The 20,328-nt window shown below is 41.0% G+C and overlaps 1 long non-coding RNA gene across 1 annotated transcript in view; it reads left to right on the top strand.

The window, feature by feature from the left end:
• Window positions 1–20,328, top strand: part of LOC119820965 — a 35,282-nt gene that overhangs the window by 9,800 nt on the left and 5,154 nt on the right. Inside the window, exons 3-4 of the long non-coding RNA XR_005286564.1 lie at window positions 15,575–16,255; window positions 16,990–17,123. This is a non-coding gene — a long non-coding RNA (uncharacterized LOC119820965). The remainder of the gene's footprint in view (window positions 1–15,574; window positions 16,256–16,989; window positions 17,124–20,328) is intronic.

Here is a 20,328-nt window from a genome sequence, read left to right as displayed (position 1 = left end):
TTGTCACCCAGAGAGGTTCTAAGTGGGCCAATATCAATAACGTGATGTTGGTAAGGGTTAGGAACAATGGAGCATAGCTCTAGAGGCAGTTAGGGTCACTGGCCTAAGGAAGACAGAGATATCTCCATTTTCTGGTGGCACCACAGTCAACTATAGCACTCAGCTTCACCACAAACCCTACCTACTGTGTGCTCAAGGACTAAATCAAAAGCCTAACTCATCATGATGTCAGCTGATCACCAGTTTTGTGCTTTTCACTTCCTGGTTCTTGGTGCCCCTCGCCCCACCCATTCCATCCTCCGCCTCCACAATTGGAACCTTTTCCTGAGGGTTTTCTCTTTGTCCCTACTCATCCAGAATTCCCCACATATGGTCATGATTAGTTAATTTGACCAAACAGATTCATCCAGCTCTAGACCTAAAGGCCCACTCCTGCGATGCAGAAATCACTGCTCTAAACTGTTCCCTGATAATGAATTTCCCAGACTCTTGCTGCAGGATGCTGTTCCCTACTTCTCAATAAAAACCTTGCCTGTGTTCCACACAATAGAAACAGAAGGAACATTGCTAAACTCTTTTTATGAGGTTACAATTATCCTGATACCCAATCCACAAAAATATTACTAAGAAAGAGAATTACAGATCAGTCTCACTCATGAACATTGATGCGAAAATACTAAATAAAATATTGGCAAATCAAATCCAAGAATACATCAGAACCATCACCCACCATGATCAAGTCGGCTTCATCCCAGAGATGCAGGGATGGTTTCAATATATGAAAATATGTCAACATAATCCACCATACAAACAAACTGAAAAACAACAACAACAAAAAACACATGATCATCTCATTAGATACTGAAAAAGCTTTTGACAAAATACAACATCCCTTCATGATAAAGCTCTTGGAGGGAGCAGGGCTACAAGGAACATACCTAAACATAATAAAAGCAATATACAGCAAGCCAACATCTAACACCAAACTAAATGGAGAGAAACTCATAGCAATCTCACTGTAGTCAGGAACAAGACAAGGTTGTCTAATCTCTCCATATCTATTCAATATAGTTCTTGTGGTCCTAGCTAGAGCAGTAAGACAACAAAAGGAGATCAAAGGGATAAAAATCAGAAAAGAAGTCAAACTCTCACTATTTGCTGATGATATGATAGTTTACATAAATGACCCAAAAATTCTAACAAGGAACTTCTACAACTCATAAACACAGTAATGTAGCAGGATACAAGAGTAACTAAAAACAAACAAACAAACAAAAAGCAGTAGCCCTTCTGTACACAGATAATAAAAGGGCTGAGAAAGAAATCTGAGAAACATCACCCTTCACAATAGCCACAAACAGCATAAAATATCTCAGAGTAACTCTAACCAAACAAATGGAAGACTTGTATGACAAGAACTTTAAATCTTTGAAAAAAGAAATTGAAGAAGACACCAGAAAGTGGAAAGATCTCCTATGGTCTTGGGTAGGTAGAACTAACATAGTAAAAATGGCAGTCTTACCAAAAGCAATCTACAGGTTTAATGGAATGCCCAGCAAAATGCCAGCAAAATTCTTCACAGACCTCGAAAGAACGGTATTCAACTTCATATGGAAAAGCAAAAAACCCAGGATAGCCAAAAAAATCCTGTACAATAAAAGAGGCATCATAATCCCTGACTTCAAACTCCACTACAGAGCTACAGTATTGAAAACAGCCTGGTATTGGCATAGAAACAGACAGGAGGACCAATGGAACTGAATCAAAGAACCCAGATATTAATCCACCCACCTACAAACACCTGATTTTTGACAAGGAAGCAAAAAATATAAAATGAATAAAAGAAAGCATATTTAACAAATGGTGCTGGCATAACTGGATCACCATGTAGAAGAATAAAAATAGATCCATATCTATCACCATGCACAAAACTCTGTAGTGGGAAGTTGCTTGTTGGTTCCTGGTCGCCCAGCTAGCTTAGACCCGAAATAATCACACAAAAACTGCATTGATTAAATCACTGCTTGGCTCATTAGCTCTAGCTTCTTATTGGCTAACTCTTATATTAATTTAACAAATTTCTATGAATCTGTGTATTGCCATGTGTCTGTGGCTTACTGGGTAAAGTTACAACCAGCAACTGTCTTGGCTGGCTCCATGGCGTCTCTCTGATTCCACCCTTCTTTCTTTCAGCATACAGCCTAACTTTCCCTGCCTTGTTCTGTTCTTCCCTGCCATTAGCTCAAAGCAGTTCTTTATTCATTAATCAATAAAAGCAACACATAGACAGAAGGACCTTCCACACCAAAACTCAAGTCCAATGGATCAAAGACTTCAACCTAAAGCCAACCACACTGAACCTCATAGAAGAGAAAGTGGAAAGTACACTTGAATATATTGGTACAGGAAACCACTTCTTAAATATAAACCCAGTAGCACAGACACTGAGAGAAACAATTAGTAAATGGGACCTCCTGAAACTGAAAAGCTTCTATAAAGCAAAAGACATGGTCAACAAGACAAAATGACAGCCTACAGAGTGGGAAAAGATCTTCACCAACCCCATATTAGATAGAGGGCTGATCTCCAAAATATAAAAAGAACTCAAGAAATTTGTCATCAAAAGAACACACAATCCAATAATAATAAAAAAAAATGGAGTACAGACCTAAACAGAGAACTCTCAACAGAGGAATCTAAAATCGCTGAAAGACACTTAAGGAAATGTTCACCATCCTTAGTCATCAGAGAAATGCAAATCAAAACAACTCTGAGATTCCATCTTACGCCTGTAAGAATGACCAAAATAAAAAACACTGATGACAACTTATGCTGGAGAGGTTGTGGGGAAAAGGGAACACTCCTGCATTGCTGGTGGGAGTGCAAGCTGGTACAACCCCTTTGGATGTCAGTGTGGCAATTTCTCAGAAAATTAGGAAACAACCTTCCTCAAGACCCAGCAATACCACTTTTGGTTATATATCCAAAGGATGCTCAACTGTGCCACAAGGACATGTGCTCAACTATGTTCACAGCAGATTTGTTTGTCATAGCCAGAACCTAGAAACAACCTAAATGCCCCTTGATCAAAGAACGGATAAGAAAAATGTGGTACGTTTACATGATGGAGTACTACACAGCAGAAAGAAAAAAAAATAATAACGACATCTTGAATTTTGCAGGCAAATGGATGGAGCTAGAAAACAATATATTTTTTTTTTTTGGTTTTTCGAGACAGGGTTTCTCTGTGGCTTTGGAGCCTGTCCTGGAACTAGCTCTTGTAGACCAGGCTGGTCTCGAACTCACAGAGATCCGCCTGCCTCTGCCTCCCAAGTGCTGGGATTAAAGGCGTGCGCCACCACCGCCCGGCTAGAAAACAATATTTTGAGTGAGGTAACCCAGACAGACCCAGAAAGACAATTATCACATGTACTCACTCATAGGTGGTTTTTAAACATAAAGCAAAGAAAACCAGCCTACAAACCACAGTCCCAGAGAACTTAGACAACAATGAGGACACTAAGAGAGACTTACATAGATCTAATCTACATGGGAAGTAGAAAGTAGAAAAAGACAAGATCTCCTGAGTAAATTGGGAGCATGGGGACCTTGGGGGAGGGTTGAAAGGGAGGGGAGAGGATGAGAGGCAGAGAAAAATGTATAGCTCAATAAAATCAATAAAAAGACTAAAAAAGAAAAAAAAGAAAAAAACAAACCTTGCCTGGTAGTCCTCCTAGTGTCCTGACTTGTCATTCTTCCTCATCTTGAGAAAGTGAACTCAATTCAGACCTGTATCATGACAAAGCCTTCTATTTTCCTTCTATTTCTCTTCTTTCTCCTCTTCTCTTTCCTTTTCCTCCTCTTGTTTTAAAAGCAAAAGTCTCACTCTGTAGCTTAGGCTGACCTGTAATTCTCTACGTAGCCCAGACTACCCTTAAAGTCCCAAGGAAGCCTGTTTATGCCTTGGTTTCCCCGTGCACTAGGATTATAGGCACGGGCCACCATCTCATGCTAAGACTGAAGACTGTTACTGTTCTATGGAAATCCAGGCAGGATTTTGCTTCCTTTGAGAAGCAGGAATCTTAGGGTGGCTGAACTCGAAGGACAGAGTCAAAAGGGTTGGCTGGGGAAGAGCGGTATCCGAGCAATAGTAGTGACCATCTGTCATCTACATACAGATCCTACTTACCTAATAACCCCTGCTGGCTGGCATCCTACAATGAAATGGCACAAGCCCCCTTTACAACTCGGGAGAATTAGGTTTAGTAGTATCAAGTAATATCTTGCCATATAGCCAGTAGTGCTAAGGCCAGAATCCCTGCTTTATTCTGTCCAACCCCAATATAGATCTTCTAACTGTATGCCCTTCCCATATTGCGTTTTCATTATCTTTGAGATCTTGCATACTATTGAATAAGTTCTTCATCAAAATCATGTTTAAGACAAAATTGTTTTTCAGTTTTACTTTTGGCTTATCTATCTTTTCATGCTATCATACCCTTGCCCCCTTTGATCTGCAGAAGTAATGAAGTTGAATATCAATCAGAGTCCAACGCAGTTTTGATAGCTTGGATCTATTCTGCCAGTCTAGTGCCCTTTCACCAGGTTTGAAGAAAGTGAGGATTCAGGAAAATGACTTGCAGTGAGTCTCCCTTCCTTCTAAATCACTCAACAATTTATTTGCTCATGTCTTGGAGTAAATGACAAAGTCCTCCTTTTCTCCTGGCTTCTGGATAAGATATTAAAATCGAAGCATTCCATAATAAGCAGACCTGGGAAAAATCAGAGGTATGAATATTTTGAAAGTCAATAAAACCTCCAGGCTGTTCCCGGAGAGTGGTTTGGCTTTGTGTGTCTGACTCATTTAGTGAAAACGGCTTTCTGTTTTCCTGACTTTGATCCCAGGTGTCAGGGTCCCCCATGGAGTCACGTGTCGGCCTCTTCATAGGGCGAGCCATGCCTTGCATCCATCTGGCCAATGGTTTTGCATTTTTTATTCACAAGATCATGTGGATTTGAGAATGGGAGAAGAAAAATTTCTGTTATGTATTTTTATTCTTTTTTATCTTAATTTTTATTCTTCCTGTGCTTGTGCTTACTAGGCACCACTGAGCTAAACACACACACACACACACACACATACACACACACACAGAGTAAATAATAGATTAAATAATAAAAATTTGAATCCCTAACCTCCTACTTCCACTTTTTTTTTGAAATTAGAGCTTCCACAGCCCATGCTTTTTGACTTTGTCCTCTAAGTTTAGCTGCTGATTCCTGCCCCACATAGGAAGCAAAATTGTGCAGCCTCCAAATATTCTCTCTCAGCCAGACATGGAACTGCATGCCTGTAATCCCAGCGATTGGGGATGCTGAGGCAGCTGGAGGACTTCTTGGAGTTTAAGGCCAATTTGGCTACATAATGAGGTCCAGTCAGCTTTCCATCAGTGTTTTAAACACAGTTCGATGACATTATATGAAACTAAGACACAGAGACAGAAGTCTGAGTTGGGAATCTGTGCTCCATGGAAACAGGGTTAACTAGCTCCAGACAGACAAAGCAAGAGCCTTGTCTTCTGCACTTACAACCTCTCTTTCCATCAGTCCCTTCTGCCCGCGGAGATTGCCTTCCACCCCGTGGCTGGGCCACACCTTTGGGCTAGGCTGCTGGAATTGTAATTCTTTCAGAGGAAAACATCCCACACCACAGAATTTGATCTTTCTTTGCTCTGACAGTGCATGACTGTTGTGTTTTCTCAGACCCTCCCTGAGTGCCTCCTCTGTTAAACTGCTCAGTCTGTGCAGTTGTCTTAACCCAGCAATGGGTGACAAGGGCTTTGGGGCTCCCCTGGAATGGAAGCTGTCCATTTGGGACTTCTTCATTTCTTTTCCTAGATGAGCAAGCAGATTTAGAAATGCCTAACTCACAGTAGATATTTGGAGCCTGGATTTGAACCCAGAATCTGATCCCAGACTCTGCCAATTTTTATCGTCATCACCTTTCTCCAACTGTTTACGCCTTGCTGAAGCTCACCAAATGTGAGCTACCATAGTCTTCCCAGCTGCAGTCTCATAACCATTTGCTGTGTGATGATATTTCCTTTCTGTTGTTGTTTTGTGGCTTTATTTTCACATGCTTGTTCATTTAAAGCAATTAGTTAAATGGATTTTCATATTCACAGATATGCCCAGTCACTACATCAAACATTTCTTTTCTTTTTTTTAAAATTTATTTTTTTGAGCTATACATTTTTCTCTTCTCCCATCCCCTTCAGCCCTCTCCCATGGTCCCCATGATCCCAATTTACTCAGGAGATCTTGTCTTTTTCTACTTTCCATGTAGATTAGATCCATGTGTATCTCTCTTAGGGTCCTCACTGCTGTCTAGGTTCTCTGGGATTGTGAATTGTAGGCTGGTTCTTTTACATAAACATTTCTATACCTTACTGCCTTCTGTCACCCCAATCCACTACCATACCTATTTGTTCTCAAAAGTATTAAAAATTCCAACCCATGAACATGATATATGTTTTTATTTTTTCAGTGTAATGATATTTTAATGTTATATGTAAATAACATTGTCCTTACCTGTTTATATAGCCTGGGAATAGAGGCATAGTTCATCTGAGCACATTATGGTATTTGTACTGCCATGAGATTTTTCAGTGGCAAGTTTCTCAAAATATACCCATGGTTGTATGTTTCTATGTATACATATCTATATGTAACAAAAAAGGATCTGATACTATGTTTCAGACCAATGAATCACAGTTACACTCTCCTTCAGAAGGTGGGGCATTGCATTTGTCATGTTGTCATTTTTATTTTGTTTTGTTTTTGTTTTTCAAGGCAGGGTTTCTTTGTGTAGCCCTGGATGTCCAGGAACTCACTCTGTAGACCAGGCTGGCTGCAGACTAATGCCAGGATGAAAGGTGTGCGCTACAACCACAGTTGTGCTGAATTTTTGTAATCTACGGAAAGGGTTGCCTTACTTTTCTGCCTGTTGAAACCCTTGTTACTTTGGTAAACGAAGGCAGTGTCTCCAAAGGGACTCATATGCCCTAAATTTGTCTGATTGTTTCCTAATCGCTAGATTCAGCTTAAACATTTGTATGAAAACGACTGTTCAGGGGCCAAGTGGGATGAGCAGAAGGAGGCAGAACTCTGTGGCTCCAAGACCATCCTGGTCTATACAGTGAATTCCTGGCCATCCAGGGCTACATAGTAAAACTGAACTGAACTGACAATGTTTCCATGGCTCAAAAGTTCTTCCCACACAGTTTTTCTTTTTCCTCTTCCTCTTCTCCTTTCCCCTCCTTCTCCTTGGTTTTATTGCGACAGTCCCACAGTATGGCCTAGGCTAGCCTGACACTCACTACATACTCCAGGCTGGCTTTAAGTTTGAGAGTAGCACTCCTGACTTGGCCTCCCCAATTCTGGAGTTACTCTTGCTCTTGAACTGGCATCCCGAGTGCTGTGATTACAGGTGTGAGCTATGCTGTCTACAACCTATATTCCTCTACCTCTGCTTTTGTCCTTCATACATCTTTCTCAGGGATGTTGGATCAGTTCTAGGCATTGAAGTTTAACAGTGAAGTGCAAAACAAGGTCCCTATCCAACCAGGGAAGCTACACAGGAAACAAAGATTTCAGTGGAGAACTAAGAAAGGTTGTGAGACAGGGGTGACTAACATAGCCCTTAGAAGCAGCCTTTTTTCTCTGCGAAAAAACAACCATGTCTCTAGGTTCAGTGAGTAACAATACCCGGGGGCCATAACAAGGAAACCAGGAAGTGAAGGTTAGGACCTCCTGAGAGAGAACAAAGGCCAGTAAGGACTTAAAACTTGAAGTTAAGCCATGGAATGCCATAGGAGTCTTCGTAGAACAGTGTGAGAACTGGATTCTCTTTTTCAAAGATATCTTTAGTTGCTGTGTAGAGAGCAAACTACAGACAAGATAGGCAGAATCAGTAAGAGGCCTCTGAGACACTCAGGGGAGAGGACACTAGCGAAGCCTCAAACAATCACCAAAGTGGTGGGGGGGTGAGTGGGCGGCTTCAGAATACCTCCTTGTCTAAAGGAATCCTGAGCAGATATTATCAGAATGGTCTAAATACAGTAAAATGAAATTTTCTTTTAAATTAAAATTCAGATCTTTACAATTTTCTGGCTTTGAGGGGGTTAGGGACATGATTCAACAATGAAGAGGCTGTTCCTGCAAGGGACCCTTGTTCAGTTCCAAGCACCCATGTGGAAACTTACAATATCTGAAACTCCAGTTCCAGGGGATCTGATCCACGCTTCTGATAGGGAGTTTTCCGCTCCTTCTACCTTTTGGTCCCCAGAGCTTTGTAACAAGTCAACCGTTATTTCAACCCAGACTTTGGCAGTCAAAGGCCAAGCCTCTTCTGTAGGACCTCCAGAACACCCCTCAACTGTGGATGTCCATTCCACCTTGCCCTCAGGGTACTGGCCTTCCCACCCTCTGAATTCTGCGGGTAAACTTCACCTAAAACCCATATTGGGCCCACCCCTGCATCAGTGTACCCTTCTGACTCAGCTCAGGTTTTCATATTGTAGGCTATCACTCTTATGAAAATAATCTGTTCATAATGTTTGGGGTCTAAAAACCCATAAGGGAGTGGAGCTTTTTAATTTTCATGAGTGCTCTCATCCTTTTAAAGGTCCAGTACCCACCATGGGCAAAAGCTGGTGTGGATGATTCCTACGTCTGCACCTTGCCCTGGGCCATTGCACCTGATTCCTCCTCAAAAACATGTAGATGCTTGACTCTTCCTCAACAGTATGTTGTGATCATGAGATCACAACAGTATGTTGAGATCAGTATGGATGTGATCAGGAGAGGGGAAGAATGGGGGGTGAGGGGGAGGAGGAGCTGAAGGAGGGAAGCAGAAGAAGGAAGGGATGAGAAGAGAAAAAAATTTAAAACTTTCTAAGGCTTGGTCAAAAAAAAAAAAAACACACGGAGAAGGGATATTTGGAAAACCATGCTATTCAGTACCAAATTGTGTTCACAATACTGTGAAGACCATCAATGTAAAACAAAGCATTAAAAAAAACCAGATACTATCATGATTTAACTGAGAAAAAACTATAGCTAACATAAACAAATATTTAAAAATCACAGAGAAATTACACAACACTTTGAACCAATTTTGAAAGAGCTTTGTTAAGTTTAAATGGCATTTACAGAATCTTCACAGTAGTGGCTGGGAAATGATGGCCATCTTTACATAAGAGGGGCCGTGATTTCAAGAAAGAGCATGAAACCCTTGGCTATTTCCAGAGGAGATCCTGGAAGAAAATAAATGCCATGCTGATATTAAAAACAGCAAGCAATTTGGGCACCACTTCAGAGAAAACACCAACACCTATTAATTTTATCAGCAATGAAATGAAATTTTGCCTTTAGGATTAAGATGTTTTCTCTGCTCTCCCGTCCTCAGAACTCCACTGTCTCCCTTGCTGTGTGCTTTGAGTTCACACAAAACCTCTCAAAGGCAGAAAGAATTCTTTAAACTGCACCAACACTTCTAGGCATAAACATAGCAAGATATACTTAAGAAAGGGACTTTTCCCAGATTCCAGAGTTTTTTTTTAATCCATGGAAATAGTAAGAGTTGAACAATAACTAAAGTGTGGAACTAAAAATAGAATAATAATAAAAAACCCCATGCAACCAAAAAAACCCCATAAAAACAAAAAACCTAAATTTCTAAGACAGCACAGAACAGAGCTATACTAACAGCAATTATTTGGAAAATTTCTTGCTTTTTTCTTAATTTTTTAAGATTAATTTTTATTGCATATGTTTGGGACTTTTGCCTCCATGTGTGCTTATGTGCCATGTGTGTGCCTTGTTCCCATGGAAGTCAGAAGAGGGCGTCACATCTCCTGGAACTGGAGTTATAGACCATTATTAGCCACTGTGTAGATGCAGGAAATTGAATCCAAGTCCTCCAGAGGAACAGTTAGTCCTCTTAATCTTGAGCCATTTCTCCAGCTTAGGAAAATTCTTTCTTACTTTTAAGCTCATCTTCTTCAGGATTTTTAGGTTCCTCAATTGAAATAAAAACCGTTTTATACAAAAAGTATTACTATAGCTTTGATAAGATTCTGACAAGATTTGGACAAGCAATATGAAATGGAAAACCAGAAGTAATTTGAATAATTTAAAACAATTTTGTCTCAAAGGGAGATGAAAATGCAATAGAGAAAGTATGGTCAAAGTGTATTAACACATGTATGAAACATCACAATAAAACCCATTATTTAACACATATAATCTGTACATAAATGAAATATTGAATTTATAAAAAATGAAAATCTACAATAGAAAAAAAGCATATCTGCTTAAGTTCCCTGTTATTTGTAGAGAATGCATTCAGACTCACTTTGTGAGCAGGAGGAGGCTCTACTTTCTATAAAATTGTACATCTTCAGAGCTTTCAAAACACATAGGGTCCTGGGACTTCTACACAAGATTCTCTATCTCAAAAAAGTGGAGAGTCTTTTATTCCCATAATTTCACACCCCCATAAAACTGCCTTTACTGTTCTTCAGGTACAAACTGAGCAATAGAAGGTTATAACGCAGTAGGAGAGAAAACCATGGGGTGGAAGGTTGTCGAAGGACAGCCTGGTAAAGAGCCCAAGCTTGAGATCTTTGTGCGATGATTAACTCAGGTTGTGCTCTCAGGAGACATCTTGGAGGGAGATGGAGGATAAACAAAGATATGCTTGTTTCTTGTCATCACCATGCCCACAGGAAACAACTTAAGGGAGAAAGGATGTATGTTGGTGCATATTTCAAAAGGCCTCAGTCCATCCCAGGGGGAAAGCTTTGTGGTGGGAATGCGTAGTGAGGTTTGTTTACATCTTTGTGGACCAGGAAGCAAAGAAAGCAGCAAGAATCAGGGCCCTGGTCTAACCTTGGAAAACCTATGCCCTGTGAATTACTTTAACCAGGGAAGCCCCACTTCTGTAGCTTCCACAGACTACCACAGCAGCCCCACTCTGGAGAAAAATTTAGGTGAATACTTCAGGTGTGAGTCATTGGTAGCAGATCACAGCCTCATCAAAGCATCTCAGCATCACAGCATCACAGCGTCATCTCAGTGTCATCACAGCATCACAGCATCACAGCATCATCACAGCATCACAGCATCATCACAGCATCACAGCATCACAGCGTCATCTCAGTGTCATCACAGCATCACAACATCACAGCATCACAGCATCATCACAGCATCACAGCATCATCACAGCATCACAGCATCATCTCAGTGTCATCACAGCATTACAGCATCATCACAGCATCACAGCCTCATCAAAGCATCTCAGCATCACAGCGTCATCTCAGTGTCATCACAGCATCACAGCATCACAGCATCACAGCATCATCACAGCATCACAGCATCATCACAGCATCACAGCATCATCTCAGTGTCATCACAGCATTACAGCATCATCACAGCATCACAGCCTCATCAAAGCATCTCAGCATCACAGCATCACAGTGTCATCACAGCATCATCACAGCATCATCTCAATGTCATCACAGCATCACAGCATCACAGCATCTCAGCATCACAGCATCATCTCAGTGTCATCACAGCATCACAGCATCATCACAGCATCACAGCATCATCACAGCATCATCTCAGTGTCATCACAGCATCACAGCATCATGGTGTCATCACAGCATCACAGTGTCATCAGCATCATTACAGCATCATCACAGCATCATCACAGCATCATCAGCATCACAGCTCAGTGACCATCACGGGCAGAACCCATTCCAGGCCATCCTCTGTGATACCCTATTTCACTTCTTTCTCTTCAGCCTTCCACAACTTCTCAACACTTCTGGATTTCCTTAAAAAAAAACTTACATAAAGAAGGTTTTTGGAATGGATTATAGCTGTGCTTTTACATTTGGTTCTAAGATTATAAAAATAAGTCAATCATCTCTCCCCTTTTGTATCCATTCTTATTCCTTTCATTTCCCAATCTGTTGGCTGAGGTGGCTTGAATGAGAAAAAAGACAATTTAATGGAAAGTAACAATTGAGATAGAAGCTTGTGTCAAGGCCATCTAACAAACTTCCACTGCAACAGAAGGTTTGGGATTTAGAACTTAATTCCTGAGATATCTGAGCCTGAGTAGCTATCAAATTGGATGCCCATGGTCATGGTAGTCAGCCACAATACAATGTGATCTCAGAGTACCAACAAATGCCCTAAGAGACTACCAAAGTGCTGCCCGTATTCCTTCTGGCCAACACCATCTAGCAGTACTGGTACCTCTTGTGATGGTTACGGTCGTCAACCTCAAAGGATCTAGAATGACCTCAAAAGTGGGCTCTGGGCATGGTGATGTGGGGTTGTCTTGATCATGATAATTGAGGTGGAAAGAACCACCTTTGTTGTGGATAGGACCACCACCAAGGTACAAACTCCCTTTTTGTTTATGGATCTTCCAACACCAGAAGTGACCAGGTAGCAGTCAAAGCTTTAGGTTTAATGTGGCTCCCATGGTATCTCTCTGATGGACAACTTTCTCCTCTAAAAACTGCCTGAAAAATTTTGAAGCTCTCTGGAAGTGACAATAAATGGGCTTGTTTCTGTTTTTCTCTTTAGGGGACTAGACACCTGTAGTCTAGTTATTGAGGGCATAGGACTAACAGTCATTAGTTAAAGTTATGTTTCCTCTCCTCACATACTATCATCATAATTGTTTGAATGTAAACTGTCCCTGCAAATTCATAGTCAGTGTTCATTCTCCAGCTTTTAGTAGATGTAGACTCATTCGAAAGTGAAGCTTAGCTGTAAGAAATAGGTTGCTGGGGGCAGGGAGACCTTATTAGTGACAGCCTTGGTCTATACACTCCTAGTGCCACAGTTGGAAGTCTCTCTGGCTACTATGCCTTTCTTGCCATGATGGAATGTGTCCCCTGAATTGTGAGTCATAATAAATGCTCCATTCTTTATGTATTTTGATCACAGTGGTGTAAAAATAGCACAATTGTTCTCAAGTTGGTTCCTAGGCAGTGATTTCAAGAAGTCACTCTACTACATTGCTGTGTCAGTGGCTTCAGTATGGTACAACCAGTAGAATTGGTAGTCATATGTCCAATGTTGGCGCCAAACATTTGTTTAGTTATGCAAAGATGCCTTGCATTTGTATATGCCGCTGCAGAATATTTGTTTAACTATGAAAAGATGTGTTGAATTTTTTTAGGTATGTAAAGATGTTCACCTTGCCTGCCTAAGGCACCTGATTGGTCTAATAAAAAGCTGAATGACATTAGTGAGTGAGGAGGTATAGGTGGGAATTCTGGGCAGTGAGAGGAAGTAGGAGGAGGAATTAGGCTTGAAGAAGAAAGAAAAGGAAATGCTAGGGATATATCAGGATCCAGCCAGCCAGACACCGAGGAAGCAGAAAAGTAGAACATACAGAATGAAAGAAAGGTAAAAATTTCCAAGACAAATGTAGATGAATAGAAACAGGCTAAATTAAGTTAAAATAACTAGTGGGACAAGCCTACGCTAAGGCCAAACATTCATAATAGTAAGTCTCCATGTCTTTATTTGGGAGCTGGTTGGCAGCCCAAAGAAGATTCCAGCTACACAGTATTACATCCCTCTTGCCATAGAATGGGTCCCTCAATCCAGAGTGATATTATATAAGATACTGAGTCAGTAAATCTGATAGTGAGGCTAGCTGTAGGAATAAAGCCTACCATCCTTACAAGACTCATCTTGGTCTCCTGAATGGAGAATTGCTCTTTCCAGGATGGAGAGGGCCATTTTGTAATATGTTTCTGCTAAGCACTTCTAAGCAGTGACTTCAGCCACCACTCCAGGAAAGGCTGTGGTGGGGCATTACCAGCAAAATCTGCCACAAGCAGAAAAGGGATTTCCGAGCATCTGGGCTTTCAGCCTCTCGTCCACTGCATGACAAATAGGGATGGTATTCTTAGGTGGCCACAGTGACTAGCCTGGTAAAGCAATTGAGCGAAGTGTGCCAGAGGAACTGTGCCCAATGTGAGAGTTTCCGCCCAGTCTGAAAGGGAAGTGCCAGCATACTTACAGGTGTTGCCAGATCATGCTCTCTTTTTCATGGGAGCTTGGAAATCCAGATCTATTTTCATGTGAAAACTTCTCAACTTTAAAGTGTTGATCAGATCATCATTTTTTCTCACTCAAAACAGATAAGCTCTCTAACAGGATAGATACATGGCGATGGGAAGGTATGGTAAGTTTTCAAGGACAGGACACCGGACACAGTCGCTAATTCAGAGTTTCAAAAACAAACCAAAACCAAAACAAAGCAAAAAAAAAAAAAAAAAAAAAAAAAAAAAAAAAAAAAAAAAAAAAAAACCAGAACCAAAACCAAAACCAAAACCAAAACCAAACCAAACCAAACCAAACTAAAACAAAACACCAAAAACCACTCCCAGCCATCCAGATATTATATTAGTCTGTTTGGATGTCATTTTTTAAAAAAATGGGCTGCTTAAAGAACACGATTTTGTTTTCTGGAGTCTAGAAGACCAAGACTAAGGGACCTGCCCAGCCAGTTTCTGGTAATGGCTCACATATTACTGGCTTGCAGACAGCTAACACATTGCCATGTATTGCTTGGTTTTAACTCTAGCACATACAAAGAGGGAGACTCAGCTCACCGACTCCCCTTCTTATGGCAGGGGTCTGATAGGATTGGCACCTTTAATTTCCTTTGAGGCCCATCACCAAATACAGCCATAGTGAGTGTGAGATCTTCAACACACACATTCTGGAGCTGCAAAACATTCAGTTCATATTGAAAAAGAAAACAACCAGATAACACTAACAGAGTTAAGAAAAGCCATGATGAAATCTTATAGGACTAAACAAACCAAATATGGCTTTCAGCTACAACTGTGTAGTGGGGAAGGCTGCTTGTTGGTTCCTGGCTGCCCGGCTAGCTTAGACCTGAAATAATCACACAGAAACTGTATTAATTAAATCACTGCTTGGCCCATTAGCTCTAGCTTCATATTGGCTAATCTCTTACATATTAATTTAATCCATTTCTATTAATCAGTAAATCACCATGTAGCTGTGGCTTACCAGCTAAAGTTCCCAGAATCTTCTCTGGTGGCTCCATCACTTCTCTCTGACTCCATCATTCTTTCTTCCGGCATGCAGCCTAGCTTTCCCCACATAGTTCTGTTCTTCCCTGCCATAGGCTCAAAGCAGTTCTTTATTCATTAACCAATATAAGCAACACATAGACAGAATGACTTCCCACACCACAACTGCAGCACCATTGACCTTGACACAAATAACAGTGGCCTGCTCTCAAATAAAGCTGGGCCTTCAGAAATGTGCTTCATAGTATTTGGTTTAGTGTTTAATAGATTACAGTTTTCACCTGCAAAATCAGTAATGAGAAACTTGATAAATTGGTAGAAGTGGAAAAATATATTCCCAAGCTTTTTATTTGATGAACTGTCTGGTCACTGAGTATTGATCTAGGATTTCGCTTGCTCTTTTCTTACTTCAGACAGAGCTCTGCATTCCAAAGTGGTATGTGGAAGGAGAAGGAGGAGGAGAAGAGTGGGATTGAGAAGAGAAACCAGACATGTTGTCACTATTAGTGCCATAGTAAATCAAAGTGTCTCAGAACAGACTTTCAATTAGAAATCAAAATAGAGCTCAAACCTGTTCCTCCCATAACCAGCTCTGTATCGACATCAATATAATTGTGTGCGCCACAAGCAACCCCAGCATTTCTAGGGCCTTGCAACAAGTGCAAACTTGGGGATCCTACCTCAAACCCACTGCATCAGAGAGCTGGCCCTCCTGCTGACTCTGCTGCACACCACAGCACAGCTTGAGAGCCATCTTCACATATTCCAACTGGATGGAAGACAACGAGCTCAGGAGAGTAAGGGGTAGGAGCTGATATTTCATGGAACTTCTACAGCATCCTGGTTACCTTCTTAAAAAACCTAGTCTGTCCAGCCCTTAAGGCCACAGGTTCATCCTATGTGATGCAGATCTCTCCTAAAACACACATGAAGCACAGCAAAAGATGTTATTCAGATGTTAGAGAGCGTGCATGGTGTGAAGGAAGCCCTCTGTGGGTTTGAACCCCAGCACCACATAAAACCTGTATGGTGGCCAGTGCTGGAGAAATGGAGATGTGGAGATGGAAGACCAGACGATCAAGGTCGGCTACATAGTGAGTTCAAAGCCAGCCTGGGATACATGGCATCTTTTTCCCATAAAGTATATGAAATATACATAGTGTATGTATTACCTTGTTTAATCCTCATAAGGATATTGAGATGTATGATGTATTGTTTTTGTTTTATAGATGAAGGAAATCAGGTTTGTAAAAGTCACACCACTTCCTCATGTGGTAAAACTTTAATGTGGCCCAACTACAAGCCCATTTTTTCTCACCTTCTCTCCCTACACCAAGATGTTTTCTTCCCATTTCCCATTTTCTGCCTCTGGTGACCTATCCACTGTTCGTCTGTTTTCTGTGTTAGACTTTTGATCTTCCTCTACTGGCATCCCTATTCTGAACCATAGAACACAGGGAATGACTTTGATGACGACTTTCCCAGCTCTCCAAAGGATGGTACTGGGCTGATGCCCAGACAGAAGCACAGCAGCGCAGTAGAGTCTAACTTGAGTCTCAGAGCTCACAGAACCCCATGGGAAAAGCCCAGAATACATGGAAAGTTTCTCACTAGCCTGCTTGGCAATTTGCTTTACTTGCTTTAGTCCAAATTCCTCTTCAAAAATCTTCCTAAAGCAAGAAAATTTGCAAAGAGAAAACATACTATAATTGAGAAAATGCTGTAGGTGGTGGGGGCAGGGGGAGAATGTATTTCAAGTCCCAGCCCTTTTCTGGGTAGACTGTGACCACTTGATTCATTTTTGTTCCCTCCCTCTTTCCCCATGCAGTAAATGTGAATGGATTAAGGAAAGTCGAGACCTGCTCCACCTGTGGATGGATTAGAATGTGTCGAGACCCACCCCATGACATTAGCAGTCACTGTCAGAGCACCCTTCATCACAATGGCGACAAACGGAAATGTGTATGTCTCGTTGTATCTATACCTTTATGCGGGCCTTTTGGAATAGTACTGATATGGGCTCCCCTTGGCAATAATGACTATTTCTTTGGAAATATCTATGCATAATATATAGACATACAAACTTATCTCTATACATATCTCTATATTTATGTAGAGATATACATGTCTCCATAAATATATAGACACATTTAGACAACGTTTTCTATGCAGCCTCAGATGGCCCAGAAGTTGTTATTAAGAACAGGCTGGTCTCAGACTCACAGATATCCTTCTGCCTCTACCTCCTGAGTGTGGAGGTTAAAGGCATGTACCACCATCCCTGGTATTTTGGACATATTTTTGGATAGAGTTTTGTTTAAAAGTATTTTCATTTAAGAGTCAAGTTAGGACAAAGATAAGGGTTTTAGTTATCTTGGTAGGTCTTCAGAAGTCTCAAGAATAGCTGGACGGTGGCACACACCTTCAAGCCCAGCACCGGGGAGGTAGAGGCAGAGGCAGACGGCTCTCCGTGAGTTCAAGGCCAGTATGGCAGACCAAAGTGAGTGCCAGGACAGCCGAGGCTGTTACACAGAGAAACCCTGCCTAGAAAAAAAAAAGTCCCGATGATGGCCCAAATCTATTTGGGGTACTTCAGTTTAATTCAATTCAACATAACCAATTTTATTCTGTGGTATTTATTATGTGTACATCCCATAGACATTAGATTAACTAGGAAACCATGTAGGAATCATTTCCAGTAGAAACGGTGGGAAACTAAGCCTGCTGATGGATAATTTTCTTTTTTTCTTTTTTTTATTAAAATTTTCCGCCACCTCCCTGTGATGGATAATTTTAGAAGGTACATTTTGGAGCAGTGGGATCTTGTTTCATTATCATCATGAGTGGCACACACGACACAAAAGCTTTTCCATCTCTGAAGTCTTACATTAGGAACTAATTTTTGGTCAGTTTCTTAAAAAGTATCTTTCTCAACAAGAGATGAGCAAGAAGCGCTGCTTTGTGCAATCACCCTTCATTTATCAGTCCACATACTCATCAAATAATAGAAATAACTTATAAATCGGAATAACTTAAACATCGGAAAACATGATAGGGTGCACTGCAGTGGGAAGAGTTGAAGGAGGGAGTGGGGAGAGGGTGTGATCAAGATACACTGTGTACGTGTATGAAATTGCCAAAGAATAAAATAAGCACTAATTTTGAAAAAGAAAGTTAAGCTACGCTACTCAATTAAATATACAAAAAAAAATGTCTTGCCAGAAATGAGATTAATAAAACTGAAGAGAGAATGTTCCAGATGTCAGTGGATTGGGCTGTTTATAGGTTCTTCAGGACAAGGGAGAAGTCTCCTTCATTAACTGCCTGCAGCTGCTGCCTTAGTCCTGGCCAATGCAACTCCATCAACAGCCTTCGTTCCATGCCGAGCCACTCTGTGTGCCGAGGATGCAAGTGAGCATGGTCCTTCCTTGTGGGACAACTGGAACCAAACTTACAGTGTGTGGAAAACAAAGACTTAGAGAGCAGCAGTATGAGCAGGAGTTGGTATTGGAAATGAGATGAATGCCCTCATAACCATGCCTAGGTTAGCCAGGCATAATATTTACATGCTAAGAAATTTTCTGCTTAGGCATCTAATCTGTTCAGATATCAGGTCAATAAAATTGTAACATTGTAAATGTACTAATTTTCCAAAACTGTTTAAATCTTCCCCCCTCAAAATCTTCACCCTTTTTCTCTCTCTCAGAATTGAGAGCCAATAAGCTTCCATCATGATTAAGTAACTTTGAGAGCTAGAATATACAAACATGGCTTCTATAGACATTCATGCCATGTATACGTTCAGAATTCTGTTTTGATTAAATAAAATTTAAAACAAAGTTTACTTGACATGTTGAAAATAAAATATAATCAGGATTTTGCTAAATGAGAGGCCCAAATGATTGTTAGCATTAGTTATCACTTTTAGCATTAACTTTTTCTACACATAATCTACTGTAAACCTTTGGTATCCACTCATTAGGGAGTACCTGTTGATACTAACACCTCATGCGATTGCAGAGTATCGGCATCCCTGACCTTTGCATTCACTGCGACACTTACAGTAAACAAGTGATTATGTGACACTGAGAGTTTGGATATAGAGACTTAGTCATATGAGCAGCCAGGAAAGGGTTTTGCAGAGAGCCAAAAATGACAGAGGCTCCTGTGACTGGAGTTATATGGGGAAGGAGATAGGAGGTCAGCGTGGGATCAACAAAATCCCAAGTGTCTGGGTACTCCTGTGAGAAAGACAGGAAGAGCCATCCTAAATCTGGGCTACATCTTCTGGTAGTTGTAGTTGTTGTTGTTGTTGTTTTACTCTTTGGGGACCTGCCACCCAGCTCCCAAATAAGTACATGGAAGCCAAGTCTTACTTATGAATGCCTGGCCTTAGCGCAACTTGTTTCTAGCCAGCTTTTCTAACTTAAATTATCCTGTTTCTCTTTAACTACATTTTTCCTCTGGGCATTTTACCTTTCTTTACATATCTTTCTTTTTAACTCCATGACTGGCTGTGTGTGTGGCGGGGTGACTGGGCCCCTGGCATCCTCCTCTCCTTTTCCTTTTCTTGCTATTCTCTCTTTTTTTTTAAACCTACATTTCTCTTCCTATTTATTCTCTCTGCCCACCAGCCCCACCTATTCCTCTCTCCTGCCTAACTATTGGGCATTCAGCTCTTTATTAGACAATAAGGTGTTTTAGGCAAGCAAAGTAACACAGTTTTCCAGAGTTAAACAAAGGCAACATAAAATAATACAACACATCTTTGCATCATTAAACAAATATTCCACAATATAAACAAATGCAACACATCTTAAACTAATATTCCACAACAGGTAGCAGTCCATCTCAAAGGACACAGAAGAAGTTTGCTTTGGGCCTGCTTTCCCTCAGTCTTGCTGGAAAGCATCTATCCTGTCCTGAGGCACTCCCCTTCAGGTACTGGAACTAGCTTCTTCAGAATTCCAGGTTGGAATGAAGGTCAGCAACTCTCTCAGAGTCCTCCAGGACCCCAGCACCAGACTGCCACTACTGAGACAAGCAGCCTTATGGACTGAATAGCTACCAGATTCTCGACTTTTCCATCTTGAGACAGTCATTGTTGGACTACCCAGAACACAGCCTGTAAGCCAGTCTAATAAATTCCAAGAAAGACCCCATCAGA

This window comes from Arvicola amphibius, chromosome 8, assembly GCF_903992535.2.
Source record: "Arvicola amphibius chromosome 8, mArvAmp1.2, whole genome shotgun sequence".
NCBI classification, from domain to species: Eukaryota; Metazoa; Chordata; class Mammalia; order Rodentia; family Cricetidae; genus Arvicola; species Arvicola amphibius.
Note: the sequence above shows the minus strand (reverse complement) of the source record. Positions and strands in the feature narration are given on the sequence as shown.